This window comes from Pongo pygmaeus, chromosome 8 (genome assembly GCF_028885625.2).
Source record: "Pongo pygmaeus isolate AG05252 chromosome 8, NHGRI_mPonPyg2-v2.0_pri, whole genome shotgun sequence".
Classification (NCBI taxonomy): domain Eukaryota; kingdom Metazoa; phylum Chordata; class Mammalia; order Primates; family Hominidae; genus Pongo; species Pongo pygmaeus.
In genome coordinates this window covers 106563747-106585014 of record NC_072381.2, presented here as the reverse complement: position 1 = coordinate 106585014, position 21268 = coordinate 106563747, and the positions used below count along the sequence as shown (strand labels likewise).

General features: G+C 51.3%; 1 non-coding gene across 1 annotated transcript; it reads right to left on the bottom strand.

Annotated features, from left to right (window-relative positions):
- Positions 1 to 3709: 3709 nt before the first annotated feature.
- LOC129007042 (U2 spliceosomal RNA) lies at positions 3710 to 3899 on the bottom strand. Its single transcript, XR_008492217.1, has one exon. It is a non-coding gene; the product is annotated as a U2 spliceosomal RNA (small nuclear RNA).
- Between the last annotated feature and the right edge of the window lie 17369 nt (positions 3900 to 21268).

Below are 21268 nucleotides of genomic sequence, written 5' to 3'. Positions count from 1 at the left end.
CCCTTCTGGGTCCTTTGGTCCCTAAGTCTCTGGCTTTGGCATTCCTGGTGGGAATCCTTGCAGAGAGCCATCCTGGTACCTAAGGAAAGAGGGAGAGAAAAGCGAAGGAGCAGAGTCCCCTCCCTGCTCCTCACCCTCCCGGAAAGCCTAGCTGGCCACCCCACCCCCACTCCGCAGTTTCTCACCTTCAGGCAAAGGCAGATGATGGTAGAGCTGGGGAGCTTAACTTAACTAAGCCATGGGGCACAGCAAATCCCTGCCATTAGTATTTAGGGAATGTGAGTCCCAGAGGATGAGGGGGAGAAAGAGGCAGTGGGAGAGGAAGGCGGAGGTGCTCAGAGACTCAGAGATCACCAGGAGGGGTTGCAGAGAGACAGAAGAGGAGGGTGTGAAGGAGGAAAAGAAAGACTGAGGTGGGTGGGAGAGAGGCAGAGAAAGGGGGGAGGGAAGAGAGAGATAGAAAGAGCCAGTTGCTTTATTCATGGCTGGTGATATTATAGACTGAGTGAAAATCACATTATCGTAATGGGAAAGTTAGAGTTGCTGAGATGATGCCCTGAAGCCTCTGCGCTGATTGGGGTGTGATTGCTATCTGTATTTATATGTAGAAAGCAAAGTTCACTGCCAGTTCAAGATGGTGGCGGCTGCTTTATGCAACATAATTCTTCAGTAGGGAGACGCCCCGAGCAAGCTGAGCACACCGGGCCGGGAGTGGGAACGGGAGCCGGATCGGGAGCCAGCGATGGAGCAGGCGACAGAGCCTGGGGTGGAGCCGAGCGGGGCTCAGCTGCGGAGGACGGAGGCCAGGAACCAGAGAGGGAGCCGGGGCAGCGCCTGGGGCCCGAGCCCAGCCCGAGGCCTGACGCGGATCAGGCAGCAGGGGGCTGGAGAGCTTGGGGACTTAGGGGTCAGAAGGAGCCCCTCCCACCATCTGCCCCCTCTCAGGCCCGCCCAGAGTTAGACTCCCCGGAAGGGAAAAGAGGAGAAGCTGGTGCCCCAAATGCAGGGCTGGGCTAGACCTTTCTAAACCTTGAGCAGATTGACTCCACCCTCACCCGCACGGTCTAATTCAGTGCTAAATCGTACAATGAATGCCAGGAAGGTTTCATTCTTTCCCATGCGGACAGCTTGATTATTTTTTTTTCTTTTTTTTTTTTTTTTTTAATTGAGATGGAGTTTCGCTCTTTTTGCCCAGGCTGGAATGCAATAGATCTCAGCTCACTGCAACCTCCGCCTCCCGGGTTCAAGTGATTCTCCTGCCTCAGCCTCCTGATTAGCTGAGATTAAAGGCGTATGCCACCACACCCAGCTAATTTTGTATTTTTAGTAGAGACAGATCTCCTGACCTCAGGTGATCCGCCCGCCTCAGCCTCCCAAAGTGTTGGAATTATAGGCGTGAGCCACCGCGCCCAGCCAAATGTCTTGATTTTTTTCTTTAATTTTTTATTTCTTTTTCGGAGATCCCTGCTGTGCTGGTGCACCACTTGTGGTTTGCTTGGTCTGTTGAGCAGCCTAGTACTGGGATGAAAAATCCATTTTGATTGGTAAGTGGGTGTGATCTCTGACGTCCTCAGCACAGAGCCTGGGAGGCTGGACAGGGTAGCCTAGACTCCAAGCCCTGCCTCTTCCTAGCCACACTCAGGAAGGGAGGAAAGGGCTGTCAGCACAGCCTGCACAATCTAATTGAGCTCAGACCATCCCTTACTTGAGGCCTGTACCCCTCAGGACTTTCTTAGGAAACGGGGGCAGAGCTGGGCCAGGCTGTCACCCCACTTCCCACCAAGAAGTGCCAGATAAAATACAGGACACCTGATTAAATTTGAATTTCAGACAGACAATAAATTTTTAGTATAAGTATATCCCATGCACTATTTGGGATATACTTATACTTAAGTATTCGTTGTCTGTCTGAAATTCAAATTTAATTGGGCATCCTGTATTTTTATTTGCTAAATCTGGTAACCCTACCCTACCCCCCACCTTACCCATTGACCTCAGATTTTGTACTGATTGAGGAAGGGAGTGCCCTTGAGTGGAAACAGCCAGATTCCCCAGTTAATAGCTACGTTGTTTTGGACTGGTTTTTAACCTCTTAGATTCTCAATCTCCTTATCTGAAAATAGGAGATAATACCACCTACCTCACCGGATGGTTATAAACATTTAATGAAATAAAGTAAGTAAAAGGCTCGGTTCACTGTCTGACACAAAATAAATGACCAAAAAAACTAAAAAAAAAAAAAAAAAAAAAAAAAATACCCCAAATCTAACACTCGGTAAACAGCAGCTATAAAAGATCAGCTCCCTTACAAAGTTCACCCTTTCTTACATTCCCATGGCCATCCTAAGCTTCTTAGAAGCCAAATAAAAGGCTTATATCAAGATTCTTGTCTTAGAAGCTGCTGCCTATGTGGGGGCATCCCAGGGATAGATATGGTCTTAGTATGGGTCCCCCGTGGTAGAGCCTGACCCTATAAGCTCCACTGAGAGTTCTAGAAAGCTGATTACAAGGATGAAGCAGGTACTAAGAGCCAGCCCTGTCCACAGCCTCAAACCAAGCCTCACATGTTTCCAGCTACTTTTCCAAGCTTCCAAAACAAAATAGAATTGATCCTCCTTTGGGTCTCCAAACTTCCTTTTCTCCCAGGGAGATGGGGGATGGCGCAGGGTGGTGATATGACGCTGGGCAGGAAGGAGGGCTCTGCCTACCTGAGAGGCTACACAATGGACTGAGCAAGCAGTCTACCCAACGCCCATCCCAGCAGCATGTCAGGCCAAATCCCTTTCCATCCTCTGGCAGAGGCCGATGTCCAGGACACACCAGTTGGAAACAAGTGTGTCCCTCAGGGTCTCTGGGCTTTTTCTCCTTCTAGCTCTCATATCTCAGCCTCAGCTCAAACCCACTTGATGAAGGCAAGAGGCAGTGTGCAAAATAGAGGTTTTGGAGTCCCACAGAGGCAACCTGGAGTCTAGTATCACTGTATGATCTTGGACCCCTCTCTCGTAGAAGGTTGGGACTTGTTTGCTTCCCTTGTACAGATGTCTTTGACTCAAGGAAAAAAGTGGCTTCCAGTACCTTTAGTCCCAGAGAAGCTGGTGGCTGGACCCCAGCCATTATCTCTGAGGGAAGCTAATGATTCAGAAGCAAACTGATGGGCAAGTAGGGGCCTATCTCCTTTTCTTCAAGAGATCACAGAGTCAAGACTTTAGTGCTAGGCAGATTATACAACTGACGCAAGTAGTGAAATGCAATAGAATGGCAGGGTCTATGGCTGTACCTGAGAAGCACATGTTTTCCTACAGGTATTCAATTTCATGTTTGTTTTAAACACTGTGCTCATCAAACCAAACACCCAAGTGCTCTACGGGCAACCCCCTAGTTTCTTGTTCTTCACACAGGTATCCTCAGCCACATGGTCACCAAGCATTGTCACAGAGTAGAGAGATACTACATGTGCAGATACACTGACCCAGGGGGATGTGCAGAGCCAATACCATGCCCCAAATGAGTAGAGTGTCTGTAAGGAAAGCACAAGGACACTCACAAGGGAGTGGCCCACCTCCAGGCAGCCTGCCTTCCTGTCCACCTCCTGCCAGCCTCCCACGTCTTGCCTCCTCTTCCTTGTTTGCTCACTGGCACCCAAGTCTGCTACTCACACCATCTCATCCCCTCACCCCTCTCTCTGGGAGTGGAACTCTCTCTTGCCCCCTGGTGATGCACCATTCCTGGAGGTCCTGCAATACCAGGTTGATGCATAGGAGTGGATGAAGCAAGCTCCTTTTCCATCCCCCTGCTCAAAAAACCCATTTAATATATTGTCCTCAGATAGATGATGTATCAGATGTTAAGCTGGTAAAAACATACTACATTTGATCTTAGCCAAAAGACTGAGAGGTGATAGGAGTGGAACTCTATAGAACCCAAAGGTTGTGAATGGAAATGGTGGGGGTGGGGGTGCTCTGCACAGCTGACCCCTGTAGTAGCAGCATCACGCATGCATCTGGGGACCTCAGGACATACCCTCCTGCTTTTTTGATCCTCACAACAAGCCTGTACTGGGGCTTCTGGGGAAAATCGATTCCCTTTTCCCCTCTTTAAGGCATACCTTTCACTCTGGAGCTCTGGAGTGGAGCTTAGCTCCTCTACTCAGTCACCGGCTAAAAATTCAGGAATTCTACAAAAGCTCCTAAAATCTCGGGGTCCTAGAAAAGGTCACTGAAAGTTCATCTCTGCCATTCTCCTGCCTCCAGGCAAGGGTGATCCTCTTTGTGGAGACACGTGGCACGGAGAATCTACACACTCCCTTGGCCCTACTTAGCCTTGATATCAGGAAGTTGAACTCTAGTCCCAGTGATTTAATCCATGTTTGTTAATAACTCCACCAGGATATGTGAAGCTCCTCTCCCAAGGAATACGTAGGCATGCCCGAGACCTCCTGGGTTCCTCCCCGGGGGACCATGCCATAAAGCAGAAGTCCCAGGTACTGAGGCCATTGACCCCAGAAGGATCCCAAGAGGGGATGTAGAGTCTGGGGCTTTTCCATGCTCTTTCTGGTATATTTCCTCTTTGGCCATCAGCGCTAGAACCTAAGCAACCTCTTCCTAGGCTTAGTCATTTCAGCAAAACAGAAGTAGATCAATCAGTTGCAATAAATAAAAGAAAATAAATTAAAATCCAAGACTCTTGCAAAGATCCTGATAACTGATTTCCGAATGATTCACTGGAGTTTTCTGTGCTCCTGTCCCTTTCCTTTTCATGATTATAAATAACGTCGATCATCACCAGCATCTTTTTGAAGCTGGGATGTCACCACGTTAGAGAATGAGTACCCAATCACATGGGGGTGGGCCAGGAGGCAGGAGAGGGCCCAACAAATAAGATGTTGTCATCTTAGAGGTGAGGAGAAAGTCCAAGGACCTCTGTCTTGTCTTGGAGACGTGAGTCTTTGAGGATGAAAGTGAGCTGTCTCCAAGGGCAAGAGGTTTGTCTGGCAGCTCATTTATTCAGATTCCTCTGAGGTTCCTATTTTATGTCTCATTTGGGCTGTGTCAGTGCAGCTATGTTTGGGGACTGTGTATGTGTCCCTGATGCCTAGAGTGACCCAGCAAGAGGAATTGAGGTTTGATGGAGAATATACTGCTGTGGTAGAGGAAAGATGAGGCACCTGCCCCAGAACCACCCCCAACTCCCCTCATTGGCCAGAGAAGAAAGAAAAGAAAATAGCCCCGTGCCCCTGGGACAGAGAAAGGCTAATCTGCTCAAAAGCTGGAGGCTGGATAAAATGACCCCTGCCTGGGATGGATGTCAAAGGAATGTCTCTGAGGAAATGTCATTCTACTCCCCCAGAGGGCCCTGGAGGTGGTTGGTAATCCACCCGTGCTCCCCGCACTCGAGTCCCCCCCACAACCCACTCCCCTGCAACACACAAACAGGCATGTGCACATACACACACACGCATACACATAAATCTTAATTGTGTCCAGGGCTTTTTACAGCGTTAATTAATCATATTTAGGGCTGTTTCCAGCTGTTGCTGAGGGAAAGAAGGTCCCACACGCCTGTGACTTAGGGTAAATCCAATCAGACGGAGGAATTCTTTGATTCTGGAGAAGCCAAGCATGGGAAAGACACTGCTAATCCCAGAGCCTCTTCGACCCCTGCCTGCCACCTCCCCATCGCTGCCTTTGGAAACTGATCCAAGCTGAGGAAGGGGACGGGAGGGGGATGCAGAAGTGGGCACAGGGCTCTGCTGAGCTGAGCTGACTGCCTGGAGCCCTGCTTCAGATGAGAGGAGGGTTGATGGGAAGGAGGGGTTAGGGCTTCGGTGCTGACCAGGAGCTTCTGCCCCTGTACTTAGGCCATTTAGTGAGCTCGGGAGAGCCCCTGATTCCTGAATAGCTACTGGCTGGGCCCAAGAGTTATTACAGGAGGCTGGGCCTGGAATAGCAGACCAGTGGGTGGGCAGAACTGACCTAATTACAGCTCTGCACAGTCCGTGTGGTCTGAGAGGGGGCCTTGCCCAAGCCTTTCTTCTTGCCTGTGACTTCTTCCGAAGCCCCAGCGGCAACACTCTCGGCTCCCTCAGGCTCTCATGTGTGTCTCTCTGTATCTGGGCCTGCTTTATCTCTCTCTTCCTAGGGCTCTGCAGCTGGATTTCTGACTCTTCTACTGATCTCTGAAATCCTGGGGCACCACCTCACACCTTCATGGAGACAGATAAATCTTCAGACAGGGATGACTTCAGGGGAGGGGCAGCCCGGCAGGTACTAATGACCTCTTCTTTGGTTTACGCCAGTGGCCCATTGGGTACTCATGTGGAGCAAATACGGGATGGAGGGGGAGAGAGCTGCTGCTGAGGATGGGGGCAGGAAGGGACTGTCTTGCTCCTTAGAGACCTACGTGTGTGTGAGGTGGGGAAGGGGGTCCCAGGGTGGAAAGTGAGAGGGTAGAGGGCTATAAGGCCAAACAGGGACCAAGTAGTTGCTGCCCTATCCTCCCCTCTACAATGACTCCACCCCAGCATATCCCCTTGTCAAGGCTTTCTGGGTCCTGGCCTACCTGGGCCTAAATAATTGAGAAGTCCATTATAGCTTTGCTGTTTCCTCACTGTCAAGTGTAAATGCTGCACTGGTCGGGTGGGGAAATGGGACTAATTTGAATTGATAATACGAAACGCGGGGAAAAGTCATCTATGGTGAGTGAGGAGCGAGCGATCCCTGAGCAGATGCTAAATCTTGTATAATGAAAGAATCTGCCGATGTCAATTATGTACGAGCGTCTTTGCAGTGGTTGGAGGCGGTGGGCGGGTGAGGGAATGGAGGGCCGGGTGCATCCCATAAACCCAAACACCCATCAAAGGCTCATACATATGGAGCGGTGGAGATTACAGCATAAATTTGAATGTTATGAATGTGGATGAGGGACAGGCAGGAAGCCCACCTCATAAGGGGGCTGTTTTCAGTGCACGTGTACAAGGGAGCTTTTGTCCTCTTGGTTCCTCAGCTGTGTTTCCTCCATGTCAGCTGTGCTCCCTCTGCACCCAGTTGTGTCCCAGGATGAGAAAGAAAGTCAGGATATGGGGGTGCTGGGACAGGGTAAGGTCAGCTATTCTTCTGGGGCCTGGATGTGAGTCCCTTGGGAGCTCTGAGCCCAAACTGCCCTTGACCCATTCAGAGTGCTGCCAGGATGTTTAGCCGGGCATGGTGGTGCACGCCTTTAGTCCCAGCTACTTGGGGGAGCTGAGGCAGGAGGATCGCTTAAGCCTAGGAGGTTGAGGCTGCAGTGAGCCAAGATCGTGCCACTGCACCCCATCCTGGGCAACAGAGTGAGACCCTGTCTCAAAAAAAGAGCACTGCCAGGATGAGATCTAGAGATCAATGTGACCAAAGATCCAGAGGGATATCCTGAAATATCTCTGATGTGACCACAGCTTTCCCTCCCCACTGATGGAAGAGACGGGAAAGAGCAATGTAGACGATGATGCCGACCACAGATTGGGCAGGGAGATCCTGGAAGACAGCCTGGAGGAAGAGGTCAAAAACTGTGCTATAAAGGTGGCTAACAAACCAGAAGGACAATATCAGCAGCACATCTTTCCATTCCTAAGTACAAATCCTCATCACACATGGGATCGGGTGTTTGTGAGTATACACATGCATACACACCCTGTAACAGGGCCCAGATCCCTCCATCAGTTCCCAACCTGCAGCCTCTCCCTGAGCAGACTTTGTGATTTGTGGTGCAGACCACCCAGGGACTTTAATCTTCACCGTGACAAATGCAATAAAAGGAACAATTTGGAGATCACAGCTAAGGAAGACACATTTACAAACCCTTCCCCAAAGGTTGGATGTGGCTGTCACCATGTGATTTGTGCTGGAGATGAAGCAGGGAGGGGGAGAGGGGGAGACAGAGAGCTGGAGAAGGAGGGCTGGGGAAGAGGAAGCATCCCCAGCTCTGTCCTCCTCACCCTCTCTGCTGGATCACAGTGGAAGGGGCTAAGCTAGCAGAAGGAGGACTGGACCCACCGGCAGCCACTGCCACCCTCCCCCATCACGACTAGGGAGCGCAACTCAATTACCAGGAACACAGCCCAGAACCGCAAAGCTGCAGAGTTTCATCTCAGCAGTTCTGGGGCTCTATCTAGAGGAGGGATGGCAGGTGGGGGTGGAGGGGGTAGGGTTTGGAGAAGAGCAAGAGAAAGGGAGAGGCAGAGTGGAAAAGACATTTTAATAGAAAGACAGTGACATCTCAAGTTGCAAAGGGAGCGCCCTAAGAAGCTATATTCTGAGACAGGAAAGGGGAGGGGAGATTTTCCAATCAGGGGTCCTCCATCAGACCTATCTGGAGGGGTCCAAACATAGAGCAACAATGTGGGTGGAGGGGAAACTTAATCTAGGGACAAATCCATTGGGCAGGCAGATAAGCCTGGAGTTCCATAGGATGAGGTCAAACTAAGATCTTAGAACTAAGCTAATAGATGACTTGAGATGGTGGGTGGTACAGTCAGGAACCTTCCTATCCCCTCTGAGTCTTCTTTTCTCTATCTATAAAATGAGTGCTAGGCCAGATGATCTGTAAGGTAGCTGCCTGCCTTGCATCTTGGACTCTCTGAGACCCAGATGTCTTGGAGTCAATGACAGGAGAATAGATAAGAGAGACCAGTAGTAATCCACCACTCCCTGACCCTGACTTTCTCGTGGCTTATAGTGGTTATTAACACATGGGCTCCTTTCTGTTGGGATCTCAGCTGTGCACCCCAGGGTTCAGGTCTACAGCTCTCTCAGCCACTCCCATCCCAGTAAGAGTTCAGAAGGAACCCATTGGCCCTCTTTGGTCTCTAAAAAGCTGGTCACTCTTAGTTTCCTTTTTGATAAGATCATCCTCAAACCAAGGCCATTCTGTCCCTAGCTCCCTCTACCCGATGCACAGGAGATGTTCTCTCTGCTCCAGGATTTAACTTTGAAGCCTCCAGGTTGCTTCCAGTTTCCTAACTTCGAGCTTTGAAAAAATTAGATATTTGTTCCCTTGACCTGTGCCCTCCCACCCCATTCCCCACCTTCCATCTACCTGTGCCCCCCAACTCCTCACCACCCCACTTCCAACCAGGCTGAGGGACCACAGAGGTGCCATGTTGGCAGGGAGGAGAATGTTACTAGGCTATGAGGCATTGGTTTTTCTTTGCACTCAAGGCCACACCTCAGATCTCCTCCACCTAGCTGCTGCCCCTATGCTAGCCTGGTCCCCAGCACAGGACCATCTCCTTGTGCATCTCCAGGGCCAGACCTGGTCCTCATATCCAGGAAGTAGGCCTGGTGAGTGACTAAATGGGGGTAGGGAAAAGAAGACATTAGGAGTATGGGCCCTCATTGGAAACTCCCTAGGGATGATGGGGGTCAGATGCTAACAATGTCTAGTTGTCACAGTCATGGCTCAGCATGGCCACAGGGGAGAGAGACGGGCCTCTCCAGGGTGGTGAATCTGGGCTGGATCATGGCCTCCAAGGGCATGTAGGAGGTAGGGAGTTGGGGAGGTTGAGAAATGTAAGGAGGTGGGGAGTGGACAAGAGTATGTTTTCTAAGTTCTAGACACAAAGGAGAGAAGCCTCTACATAGGAATGAAGAGAGGAGCTTGGGAGGGACTAAATCAGGGCTGACTTTCCCAAGGCATCTCTCCCTGGGGCAGGGGCTAAAAGTGTAAAAACATTCAAACAAGGTGAGTCCCTAGATATGGGCTCCATGGTAGACAGTGACGCAAAGGGAACTGAACTGCTAATGCTGGATGGGGCAATTCCCATGGTCCTCTGCTGCCTCCCTCTGGAGAGGGCATGAGGGTGAGCTCTGCCCTGCTGCCAGCCCCTCTACAGGTCCTCCTGGCTTCTCTTCACTGCACCTCACCTCCATCTAGGTCCTTGATTTCTTCCCAGGTCCTCATACACTGTATTAGTCAGGGTTTTCCAGAGAAACAGACCAAGAAAGAGAGAAAGAGAGACAGAAAGAAAGAAAGAAGGAGGAGGAAAGAAGGAGAGAGAGAAAGAGAGAGATAGAGATAGAAAGAAAGAATGAAAGAAAGAGGAGAAAGAAAAAAGAAAAAGAAAGAAAGAAAAGAAGAAAGAAAGGGAGAAAGAAGCAGACAAGGAGAGAAGGCGAGAAAGAGAGGAAGAGAAAGAGAGAAAGAAAGAGAGACATAGAGAGAGAAAGAAAGGAAAAAGAAAAAGAAAGAAAAGAAAGAAAGAAAGAAAAGGAAGGAAGAAGGAAGGAAGGAAGAAGGTAGATAAAGGGATTTATTATGAATGATTGAGTCACACAATTATGGAGGCCAAAAAGTCCCATGATGTGCTGACTACAAGCTAGAGGCCCAGGAAAGTGAGTGGTGTAGTTCCAGTCCAAGCCCAAAGGCCTGAGAACTGTGGGGGGTCGGGAGGGGCTGATGTATAAGTCCTGGTCCAAGTCTTAAGCCCCCAAAACCAGCAATGTCAAATCATAAGACAAGAGGAGATGGATGGCCTAGATCAAGCAGAGAGCAAATTCACCCTCCCTCTGCCTTTTTCTTCTATTCAGGCCATCAACAGATTGAATGATGCCCACCCACAGTGGTGAGTGTGAGTCTTCCTCACTCAGCCTACTGATTCCAGAAACTCCCTCCACAGACACACCCAGAAATAATGTTTTCCCAGCTATCTGGGCATCTCTTAGCCCAGTCAGGTTGGCATATAAAGTTAAATATTCCAGGCTGAGCGAGGTGGCTCACGCCTGTAATCCCAGCACTTTGGGAGGCCGAGGCGGGTGGATCACCAGAGGTCAGGAGTTTGAGAACAGCCTAGCCAACATGGTGAAACCCCATCTCTACTAAAAATACAGAAATTAGCTGGGTGTGGTGGTGCATGCCTGTAATCTCAGCTACTCAGGAGGCTGAGGAAGGAGAATCGCTTGAATCCAGGAGGCGGAGGTTGCAGTGAGCTGAGATAGTGCCATTGCCCTCCAGCCTGGGCGACAGAGCAAGACTCTGTCTCAAAACAAATAATAATAAAAAAATAAAATAAGGCATCCCGGACACCATCTTCACATCTGACAATGCCTCCTGATACCCCCTCTCCCACCACAGAGAAAGCACTAGATAAAAAATACACTATGAGACCGGTGCAGTGGCTTATGCCTGTAAGCCCAGTACTTTGGGAGGCTGAGGTGGGCAGATTGCTTGAGGCCACGAGTTCAAGACCAGCCACATCAACATAGTGAGATCCTGTTTCTACAAAAAAAAAAAAAAAAGAAAAAAAGAAAAAATTAGCCAAATGTGGTGGTGCATGCCTGTAGTTCTAGCTAGTCAAGAGGCTCAGGCAGAAGGATTGCTTGAGCACAGGAGGCAGAGGCTGCAGTGAGCTATGATCATGCTGCTGCACTGTAGACTCTAGCCTGGGTGACAGAGTGAGAACCTGTCTCAAAAAAAAAAAAAAAAAAGAGAAAAGACTAGTAGATGGCAAAAGGGGCTCTGTGACATCTTCTCTGTTCTCTGTCTCTCTTCTTAGAGAAGGAAGGGACGTTGACTTGGCTTACTCATTTGCATCCCTGCCCCCAAGGATAGGCTGGACTGGGAAGGTAGGAGAGAGGAGTAGACCAAGAATTGGCTCATCCCTTGTGGCCTCCTCCTTTCCTTATACGACTTTACCCAGGGCCGAGACCAAGCCCAAAGCCAGGTGGGAGTCTCTGTTGACTGAGTGCCCTCCCCTGCCAGAGGACTGATCCCAACTGAGCAATCCCTGACCCTCAGCTCTGTCCGCCTCTCACCAGACTTAGTCTAGTGGTGAGGGGTTTGAGACCCCACATGGTGGAGGTGGGGGAGGGGCTGTAAAAGAGGGTCAGAAAAGGCCAGTGGGTCACATGGACTCTAAGAGCGACATTTCCCTCCCTAAGTCCTTAGACTTAGTCCAGCAGACTGGAGGTTGATGGGAAAACAACAAAAAAGTCAAGCAGAAAGCCATTCTGGGTTCCCTCCTCCTTTATGTTCAAAACTGTTTGGCACATTCTTACACATGCACCCAAATATGCATGCATGTGCACACACACACACACATGCACGCACACACAGAGCTGAGCTACATATGACACATCGTGGAGTGGGGACGAGTGTGGTGGGCTTGGGGGGAAGAGCAGAGCAGGAGGCTGTAATAGTCAGCTGAGGGCGCAGGTGCAAAGCAAGGGGCACTTTGTGGGGAGTGGTAAGGTGAGTACACATGGCGGGCTGGAGGTCAAGAGAAAATAGAGAGGGAGATGGATTGAAGCAGAGGGTCAGCCAGAGGCTGAGGAGGGGGTGCCTCTAAAGGGAAGGATCTGGCCTATGAGCAGCGCTGGCAGAATTCCATGGTGACTGGGCACCCAGGCATTGGGTAAACCAGTGCACCCTGTTCTGAATAAGAGGTGAGCCATTCAGGCCTCCAAAGACACCCCCAGAAGGAAGCCAGAGACCAGGAGTGCTCCAGGTCTAATTCTTCTTGCCCTCTGCTGTTAAGTGGATGGGGTAGGTGGGAGTTGGGCTGCTGATCCCAATTTTCCCTCTCCCTCGAAAGCCTGTACTCACCCACTCTCTCCAAATTCAATTGTCCTTGATGAGATCCACTCTCCCACACTGAGCTTCCCTACCCCCTCCCAAAAGGGGCCAGGGAGACTAAAACAGGTTCTCTCTGTCTTGCTCTATTTTTTTTTCTTCTTTTCCCCCACCATGTTCCAGGACCCAGGACATGCTCTGCCTTGCTCTAAATCCTAAAGTGGACAAGCTTAGGGTAGGAAGAGTCAGCGGCGACTGTGGCTTCCTACCCATTTTCTTATTTGCGTGAGCCTGGCCTTACAACCTGTTGTCAGTAGGTAGGATGTCAGGACAGTGGGGGTGGGAGACTGAGTATTTTGACCTTGGGAGGCCTGCCCCTGTCTTTATCCATTCCCTGCCAGCCCTCAGTGCCCTTTGAAGGTTTATAGTCATATAAATCGCGGAGTCCCATGCCAGGCTTGGAATTTGCAACTATAAATAGGCAGGAGGTAAACAAGGTGGCAGATGCAGGGGCTTGGGACAAGACGGAAAATCTGCCCCTCTGTGCCTGGGCAGGGGCCAAGGCACATCCGTGGAAAGGGATATCTTCCCTCCCTTCTCACCTCTCCTCCCCTGCCTGCTGCCTGCTGCCTGCTGGCTGCCTGTGCTCTGGGCTTCTAGTCTTTTCCCTCTAGGCATTTATCCTCCAAGGCAGCTTTCTGCGCCAACTCTCCCTGGCCACCTGCCCTGTTTCATCTTGCCCTGAGTCAAAACAGGGTGGAGGGATTGCCTGCATTAGGCTCTGTGCCCCTCGGCCTCCCTCCAGCAGCTTCACACTTTATCCCGTGCTCCTCTAGTGAAGTCTTGAGGAGGTGCCGCTTCTGCCAACCACCAGTCTCCACCAGTAGGGGCGCCCTGATCCCTTCTCCATCCAGCCAAGGTGATGCTAACATTTCTCAAGCAGGAAACCGTGTTAGGAAACTCTGGGGAAACAAAGCAAAGACCCTCACCTCCCACTCATTCCCTTCTAAAGCACAGAACGTGAGAGTGCACAGATTTTCTGTTGCTTAGGTTGATGGACACCTGCCTGGCCACTTGGAGATTCTACCCATGATCTCTGGGCTGTGTGAGCTAGATTCTGAGCAAAGAGTCTGAGTTTGAAACAATTTAGGTAGCATGCTTTCTAGATCCATCCCTGCCTTCTCTCTGCCCCAAGGCCAGGCTGATTTTATGTCTGTTTTGTCCTAGCCCTGACAGGTTCCCAGCCACCAACAGTCCTCTGAGGAATGTCAGGCCCCACTGGCCCTGCAATTACCTCTCTTCATCCCTCTTGGAAGAATCTGGATCTTCAGCCCTGAAATTCCTTCTTTCATCCTAAACCTGGGCTCTCCAATCATACTCACCCATGGGTTTAGAATCACAGAAACTGGAACGGAAAGAAATCTTATTTTTTCTCATCTTACAGATGAGGAACCTGAAGCCCAGAGTGGTGAAGTGACTTTCACCTCAGTCACACAGCTCAGACTGGCTTTGTTGCTAAAGTTGGAAACACTCCTCTGCCAAGCTTGGCTTCTCCACTTAGACCTTAACTTCCCAGCTCCTGCTGGCCCCCCAGAAGCAGAGTAGCCACCTTTCAAAGGTTCATTCTCCTTTGCACCCTACATCTACCTGGCCTCTACATGGGGAGAGAGAAAGGACAGACTCCAAATCTCAAGAAATGGTTGAATTATATGTGGCTCCGTTTTCCAGTACCTTCAACCCCCATTTCCCTGAGTCGTCTCTGATGGCTTATCGGGCAGATGCTCCTGGAGAAATGACTTCCCAGAAGTCCATCTTCATAAAGCCTTGAGGAGCATCCTTCCCGCTGTGGGAAGCCACTTCCCTGGCTGATCCTTTATTTTTCTAATGAACATCAATTTCCTAAATTGGATGGCAAGGTGAGATCGAGTGTGGTTCCTTGAATGGTGTCCCTTATTCCCTGGGTGTGTAATGCTCAAGGGAGCACATGTGCATGCATACACATGCACTCATGTTCTCATCACCATCCTGTTCAAGGGGTCTGTCTTTTTTTTTTTTTTTTTTGAGTCAGAGTCTCGCTCTGTCGCCCAGGCTGGAGTGCAGTGACACGATCTTCGCTTACTGCAAGCTCCGCCTCCCGGGTTCACGCTATTCTCCTGCCTCAGCCTCCCAAGTAGCTGGGACTACAGGCACCTGCCACCACGCCCTGCTAATTTTTTATATTTTTAGTAGAGATGGGGTTTCACCATGTTAGCCAGGATGGTCTCGATCTCCTGACCTCGTGATCCGCCCATCTCAGCCTCCCAAAGTGCTGGGATTACAGGCGTGAGCCATTGTGCCCAGCCAAGGGGTCTGTCTTAATCTATTTCTGCAGCCATAACAAAATACCTGACACTGGGTAATTTATAAATAATAGAAATTCAGGCCAGGCATGGTGACTCTCACTTGTAATCCCAGTACTTTGGGAGGCCAAGGTGGGAGGATTGCTTGAGCCCAGGAATTTGAGGCCAGCCTGAGCAACATGGTGAAGCCCCATCTCTACAAAAAATACAAAAAAATTAGCCGGGTGTGGTAGCAGGTGCCTGTAGTCCCAGCTACTCGGGAGGCTGAGATGGAAGGATCGCTTGAGGCCAGGAGGTGGAGGTTGCAGTGAATTGAGACTATGCCATCGCACTCCAGCCTGGGTTACAGAGTGAGACTCTGTAATAATAATAATAATAATAATAGGAATTTGTTTTTCACAGTTCTGGAGGTGGAAAGTCCAAGATCAAGGGGCCAGGAGATTTGGTGTCTGGTAAAGGATATCTCTCTGCTTCGTAGTTGGCACCTCTTGCTGCATTCTCACATGGCAGAAGGGGGAAAAGTGGCAAACAACTCCCTCAAGCCCTTTTATAAGGGCACTAATATTATTTGTGAGGGCACGACCTAAGCGTCTCCTAAAGGCCCCACCTCTTAATACTATTGCATTGGGGATTCAGTTTCAATATGAATTTTGGAGGGAAACAAACACCACAGCAGGGTCCTAAGCTAGGAGCAAGACCAGAATCTCTGCGTCCATGTTTCAAATGAGTCGCAAGGAAAGGAAGACAAATACAGGAATTGATCTGGGAGACAGATAATGAGGACATGAGTTCCTGTGGTTCACTGAGGGCAAAGGGAAGGAGGTGGCACAGGTAACTAAGGTAAGTGGGAGTGTTCTGGCTCCCTGATGGCTGGAAAGGGACTCCCTTTCCACTGGGCTGTCAGGACGAATGAAATCTGTAGCTGAGAGGGAAGATGCTGATGGCAGTCAGACAGGGAGAGTTCTAAGAGGGAGTCCAGTTACCGCAGAATACTCCCATCCTACAGCTGGACTGGAGTTCCCAGTGTGCCATCTGGGAGTGCCTGGGATGTGTGTAGGGCAGCTGGAGGGATGGCCATCATCTATCCAGCACCTGTCCTGCCCCCAAAGGTTGATGATGTAACAGTATAACAATGTGGCAGAAGACAAGCGGGGTTTTGTAATGTTGCTCTGGGGGAGGAACAGTCCAGCTTTCAGCGATATGGCTGGGATAAGGCAGCTGTTGTCTCTTCTCTGAGCTCAGAAGAAGCCCTTATCCCTTCAGTGAGCAGTCTGAGCCTGGGTCTGCTCACCTTCATTCCAGTCCTTTAATCATGGGATGGCTCATGACTCTCCTTCCAAGGAACAGAAATGATTTGCACTGCACCTGTCAGCCACATAGACTCTAATCAGAGATCAAACAGGGCACAGAAAAGACCCTGCCCAGGAATGAAATGTAGACCTTCCTATGGGGTAGGGGACATTCAGGTCCTGGAAGAATCTTTTTTTTTTTTCCTTTTGAGATGGAGTTTCGCTCTTGTTGCCCAAGCTGGACTGCAATGGCACTATTTCAGCTCACTGCAACCTCTGCCTGCCAGGTTCAAGCGATTCTCCTGCCTGAGCCTCCTGTGTAGCTGGGATTACAGGTGTGCACCACCATGCCTGGCTAATTTGTTGTATTTTTAGTAGAAACAGGGTTTCACCATGTGAGCCAGGCTGGTCTCGAACCACTGATGTCAGGTGATCCACTCTCCTCAGCCTCCCAAAGTGCTGGGATTACAGGCGTGAGCCACCATGCCCGGCCAAAAGAATCTTTATCCTAGGTCCCCAGGCATTGCCTCCTCCTGCTCCACACCCACATCCCATCTCCCTGGTCTTCTGATGCCCCTCATTTGCCCAAGTGCCTTCAATTTAGGCCTCCCACAAAGGTCCTCTTCCCACCTTCTACCTGGTCTCTCTGGAGGGCCTCACCTTGGTCTTCAATGATCCTTCATCTTGGCCCTCCAGAGAATCTCACCAGGATTCCTTGCAAACACCTTGGATGTGATCTTGCCTATAGATTCATTGTCCACCATTGTCCAAGTTCCCTAGATGCTTTGCTAACCAGGCTCAGAGAGCAGACTGGAGAGTTAGGTCGTTTATCTCCCCAATCCGACCACTTTCCCTTCTGCCTCTTCATTCAAGCTCCCCAGCTGGTCATGCCCTAGAAAAGCAATCTCAGCATCTGCTTTCTCACTCTCCCTTTCCTTATCCATAACCAGAAACCCTAGATGGGAGGCTGAGACAAGAAGATCGCTTGGGACCAGGAGTGCAAGTCCAGCCTGGGCAACATAGTGAGACCCTCATCTCAAAAAAAAAAAAAAAAAAAAAAAAAAGGAAACCCCCAGTGTCATTCTCCAAACTATTAGACTGTTCTTGAAGGCAGCAGCCATAACTTACTCACTCCTTTGCCTCAAACTCAACACTTCAAAAGTTAAAGGTTCAATAAATATTTATTGAAAGAATCAGTCCTCAGCCGGGCACTGTGACTCATACCTGTAATCCCAGCACTTTGGGAGGCTGAGGCGGGAGGATCACCTGAGGTTGGGAGTTCCAGACCAGCCTGACCAACATGGAGAAACCCCGTCTCTACTAAAAATACAAAATTAGCCAAGTGTGGTGGCACATGCCTGTAATCCCAGCTACTCGGGAGGCTGAGGCAGGAGAATCACTTGAATCCGGGAGGCGGAGGTTGCAGTGAGCTGACACCATGCCATTGCACTCCAGCCTGAACAACAAGAGCGAAACTCTGTCTCAAAAGAAAAAAAAAAAGAAAAGAAAAAGAAAAAAAAAGAATCAGTCCTCAAGCTTCTCCAGTATATTGCCTTCTTTTCTCAGTATACTGTCCTGTCAAGTTCTCAACAGCCACACTCTTTTATTCCCAAGGCAGCTTTTGAGGAGCTGTTCAGAAGCATTAACCTCTTTCAGTCCCAGATCATGAGGGGGAATGCGCTGATATCCAGGTCTGGGACCCGGAGCTGAACACATGGCCCGCCTGCCTCCCCTGAGCCTGGAGGCCCCAGGCGGGATTGTCTGTCCTCACTCATCCTTGCCGCCAAGGCCTCCTCGCCTGTATTTATATACACTAAAGCCTCTGCTCGAATAAAACATCCATGTAAAATCCAATTTCCTCAGAATCTCCTTTGGAGCCTGGGCCTGAGATGGAGTAGGTAACCCCGGCGGTAACTGCCTGAACCACTCCTGCTGGCTGCAAAGGTGAGGCCCATTTTTCAATTATCTATCTGCTGTGACAGCAGCGGTCCAGCCACCGAGCCAAGGTAGGGGGAGGGGAGAGGCAGAGCTGGGGAGGAGGGAGAAAGAGGGCAAGGGCACGGTGGGGGAGAGGGGGAGGGAGAAACCTAGGGAGAGGAGGCACAGGGAGAGACCCTTGCGCCTGGCACCCAGTAGGTGCTCAAGAATTATTTGGAAAATGAGTGATCAAAGAGTGAATAGGGAGGGTGGGGGTGAGGCGAGGAGAGGTGGAGAGCTGGAGAGACACAGGGTGGGTGGAGACAGAGAGAGGGCGGGAGGGGGAGGGGAGGGGAGGGGATGCGAGCGTGGATGGAGCCAACAAGAGGCTCCTGTGTCAATCCGTGGAAACGGGAGGCAGAGTGATGCGGTCACAGCTCCTGCCATCAATATCCTCTAATATAAATGTCAGTGATGCTATTTTCCGCGCAGTCATTTCGCACACTGCTGATTACATTAACGTATAATGGAGGGGCGCCGGCTCCACTGCTTTCTCCCCTAACCCTCCCCCCGGTGATGTGTCAATAGCCGCCTCCATGAACAAGTCAATTTTCTGCAGGCTTGGCAGCGGAATAAATCTGCCCGGCTATGGGGAGAGCTGGAGATATTTATATACCCGGCGCCTGCCTTCCGTGTGCGCGCGTGCGTGTGCGTGTGCGTGTGCGCGGCGGGCGCGGGCGCGGGCGCGGGCGCGGGCCGGAGCGCGGGTAGGGAGTGGTTCTGGGGCGCGCCGCCGGGCTGAATGATTTCCAGCCCCGACTCAATAAGAGGAGAATTTAGAGCGGTCCCTGAGCTGGGCTCCCAGAAACAGCCTTACACGTTTATTTTCCTTAGCTGAACAGGAAAGGCGAGAATTATATGTGGATTTATAGGACAGGCGCAGCTCAAGCCAAATGCTCCCGCTCCAGGGGGTGGGGACGAGGGGGAGGGAGGTGGCAGGCCCGGCGCTGGCCGCTGGGACCCTCGCTCGTGCCTGCGTTGGTGGGGGCGCACCCCCCTCGCCGGTCGCTTTAATTACATTTGTTCTTGTCCTTCGTGAGGGCGAGACTTCGGCGCGGCCCGCGTGGGGGCGGGAGGAGGCGCAGGCTAGGACTGCCTGGAGGGGGGCGCGGGGAATGGGAAGGTGGGGAGCCCGGGAGGGGGGGTGCTGTCAGCTTTTGCTCAGAAGTGGATCAATAGTACGAGATCTAATGGGCTAACTGCCAAGCGGACGCATCAAGGCGCAGCCCCACGGGGGCGGGAGGGGGTGGGCGAAGGACGAGATAAACGAACGGGGGCGGGAGAGGGAGTGAGGACGGGGAGGTGGGAAGGGCAGGAAGAGTGGAAGAGGTGGGGGGAGAAGGAAGAGAGAAAATAAAGAAGGGGAGAGAAGGCGAGCGGGAGCGGGAGGGCAGGGACAGGACAGGACAGGACAGTCCTCGTAGGGGCGTCTCTTCACAAGGGGGATCCTTTCCTGGAGCTGCCAGACCCCGCAGCCGCCAGCTGCCGGGCCTCAACTCTGCCATTGAGCCGCCAGGGGGCGGCGCGACCCTGTGCTCTCCCCGCGGATCTCAGGGTCTCCTCGCTGGGGCGCGAGTGACCGGTCGCCGCCGATGATTGGTCCCTGCCCGGCGCCCTCTGCCCTCTCCCGGAGGCCTCCCGCGTGGCAGGGTGGGCTTACGGCGACTCCCCCCAGCTCCTGCCCCAAAGGAAGGAACCTTCTGGCTTTCCTGGTGTTGGCCCTGGCGCCCTGGGACCCTAGAGCCCCGGGGAAGCGCCCAAAGCCTGGGTCACCTGGCCCAGGGCTGGCCACTGTCCCCGGAAGACCCCCAAGGCCGCGGCCGACGCGGCATGGAGGCGCTGGGAGATCTGGGCCTTCGCGGCCCGGCTAGGGAGCGTGGGCGAGTCTCCGGGACATCCTGCGCGAAGGGTCCTTCTGTGCGTGCTGCGCGGGCGCTAAGAAGGCCAGCCAGAGTCACCAGGGATCAAGGCTATAGGGCCCGGTTTTAACTCATTCGGTTCCTGGCCTTTGACTGTCCTTTTCTCAGCTCTGGGGCCTCATCCCTTCCCAAACTAAGTGAGAAAATAAAATACAGCCCCACACCCTCAATGGCAAGTTCTGCCACCCTGGAGAGGGGAGCCTGGTGGTGACAGCTCAGTGTTCTCGACCTGGCAGGATAGCAGAATTACTTGAGGGAGATTTTTAACATAAGCGTGTTTACCCGCACGCACGCATTGTAAGGAGCTTGTATGTAGAGGCAGGGCTTCCTGGAAGCATGCCTGGTGTCAGAGCTCCGCAGATAAACGCTGATACAGAGTCCCACATGAGCATTACCTGAAGAAACTGCCTGGAGGGGGGGCACTGGGAATGGGAACATGGGGAGACCAGGAGTGGGGCACTGTCAGCTTTGGCTCCAAGCAGATCAATAATAGTACAAGATATAATGGGCTACCTGCCAAGTGGGTACACTGAAAAATGTCACATATTTTTTCATGTTGGACGTGGTAGCTCGGCCTGGGCTATTTGCCCTCATGGATGTGTCTGTGTGTCACTGCGTGTGTATGTTGCTGGGCACCTGCGCCACTGGGTAAGCATTGCTTTGTGCATCTTTTTGTGTATCCTCTGTGTGCAGATGTCACTGGGTACGCATCATCCCGTGTACCATTGGTGTTATCATCAGCGTTTACTAAGAGCACCTATTGTGTGTGTGTTGTCGTACATGCCTGTCCTGATGAGAGTGAGTGCGGATCCTGGGGTGTGTTTGTGTTGTATTGAGCACATCTCTGTGGGCTCCATTGTGGGGCATAGCCATTGTCTCCATGTCATTGAGAGTGTGTGCTGGCAAGAGCTTGTGACACAAATGGAATGAAGCTGATCTGCCCTAGAAGCAAAGGCGGCAATGACCTTCTTTTTCCAATTATATCCTGGTCAGAGGTGAGCGACCTCTCTCCACTGAGGCCACTTCTTGTCATGCAAACCAAGCAGAAGGATGGAGATTAGAGGAATGTGACCGAGTCACGTGTGAAAACAATCAGCTATCAATGGGCCCCGATCAATGCCCCAGATTATAGATGAGCCCAGGGCAAGCAGTCACTTTGGAGTTTTTCCCGAGGAGGCAAAAACACACAGCACACAGCCATACA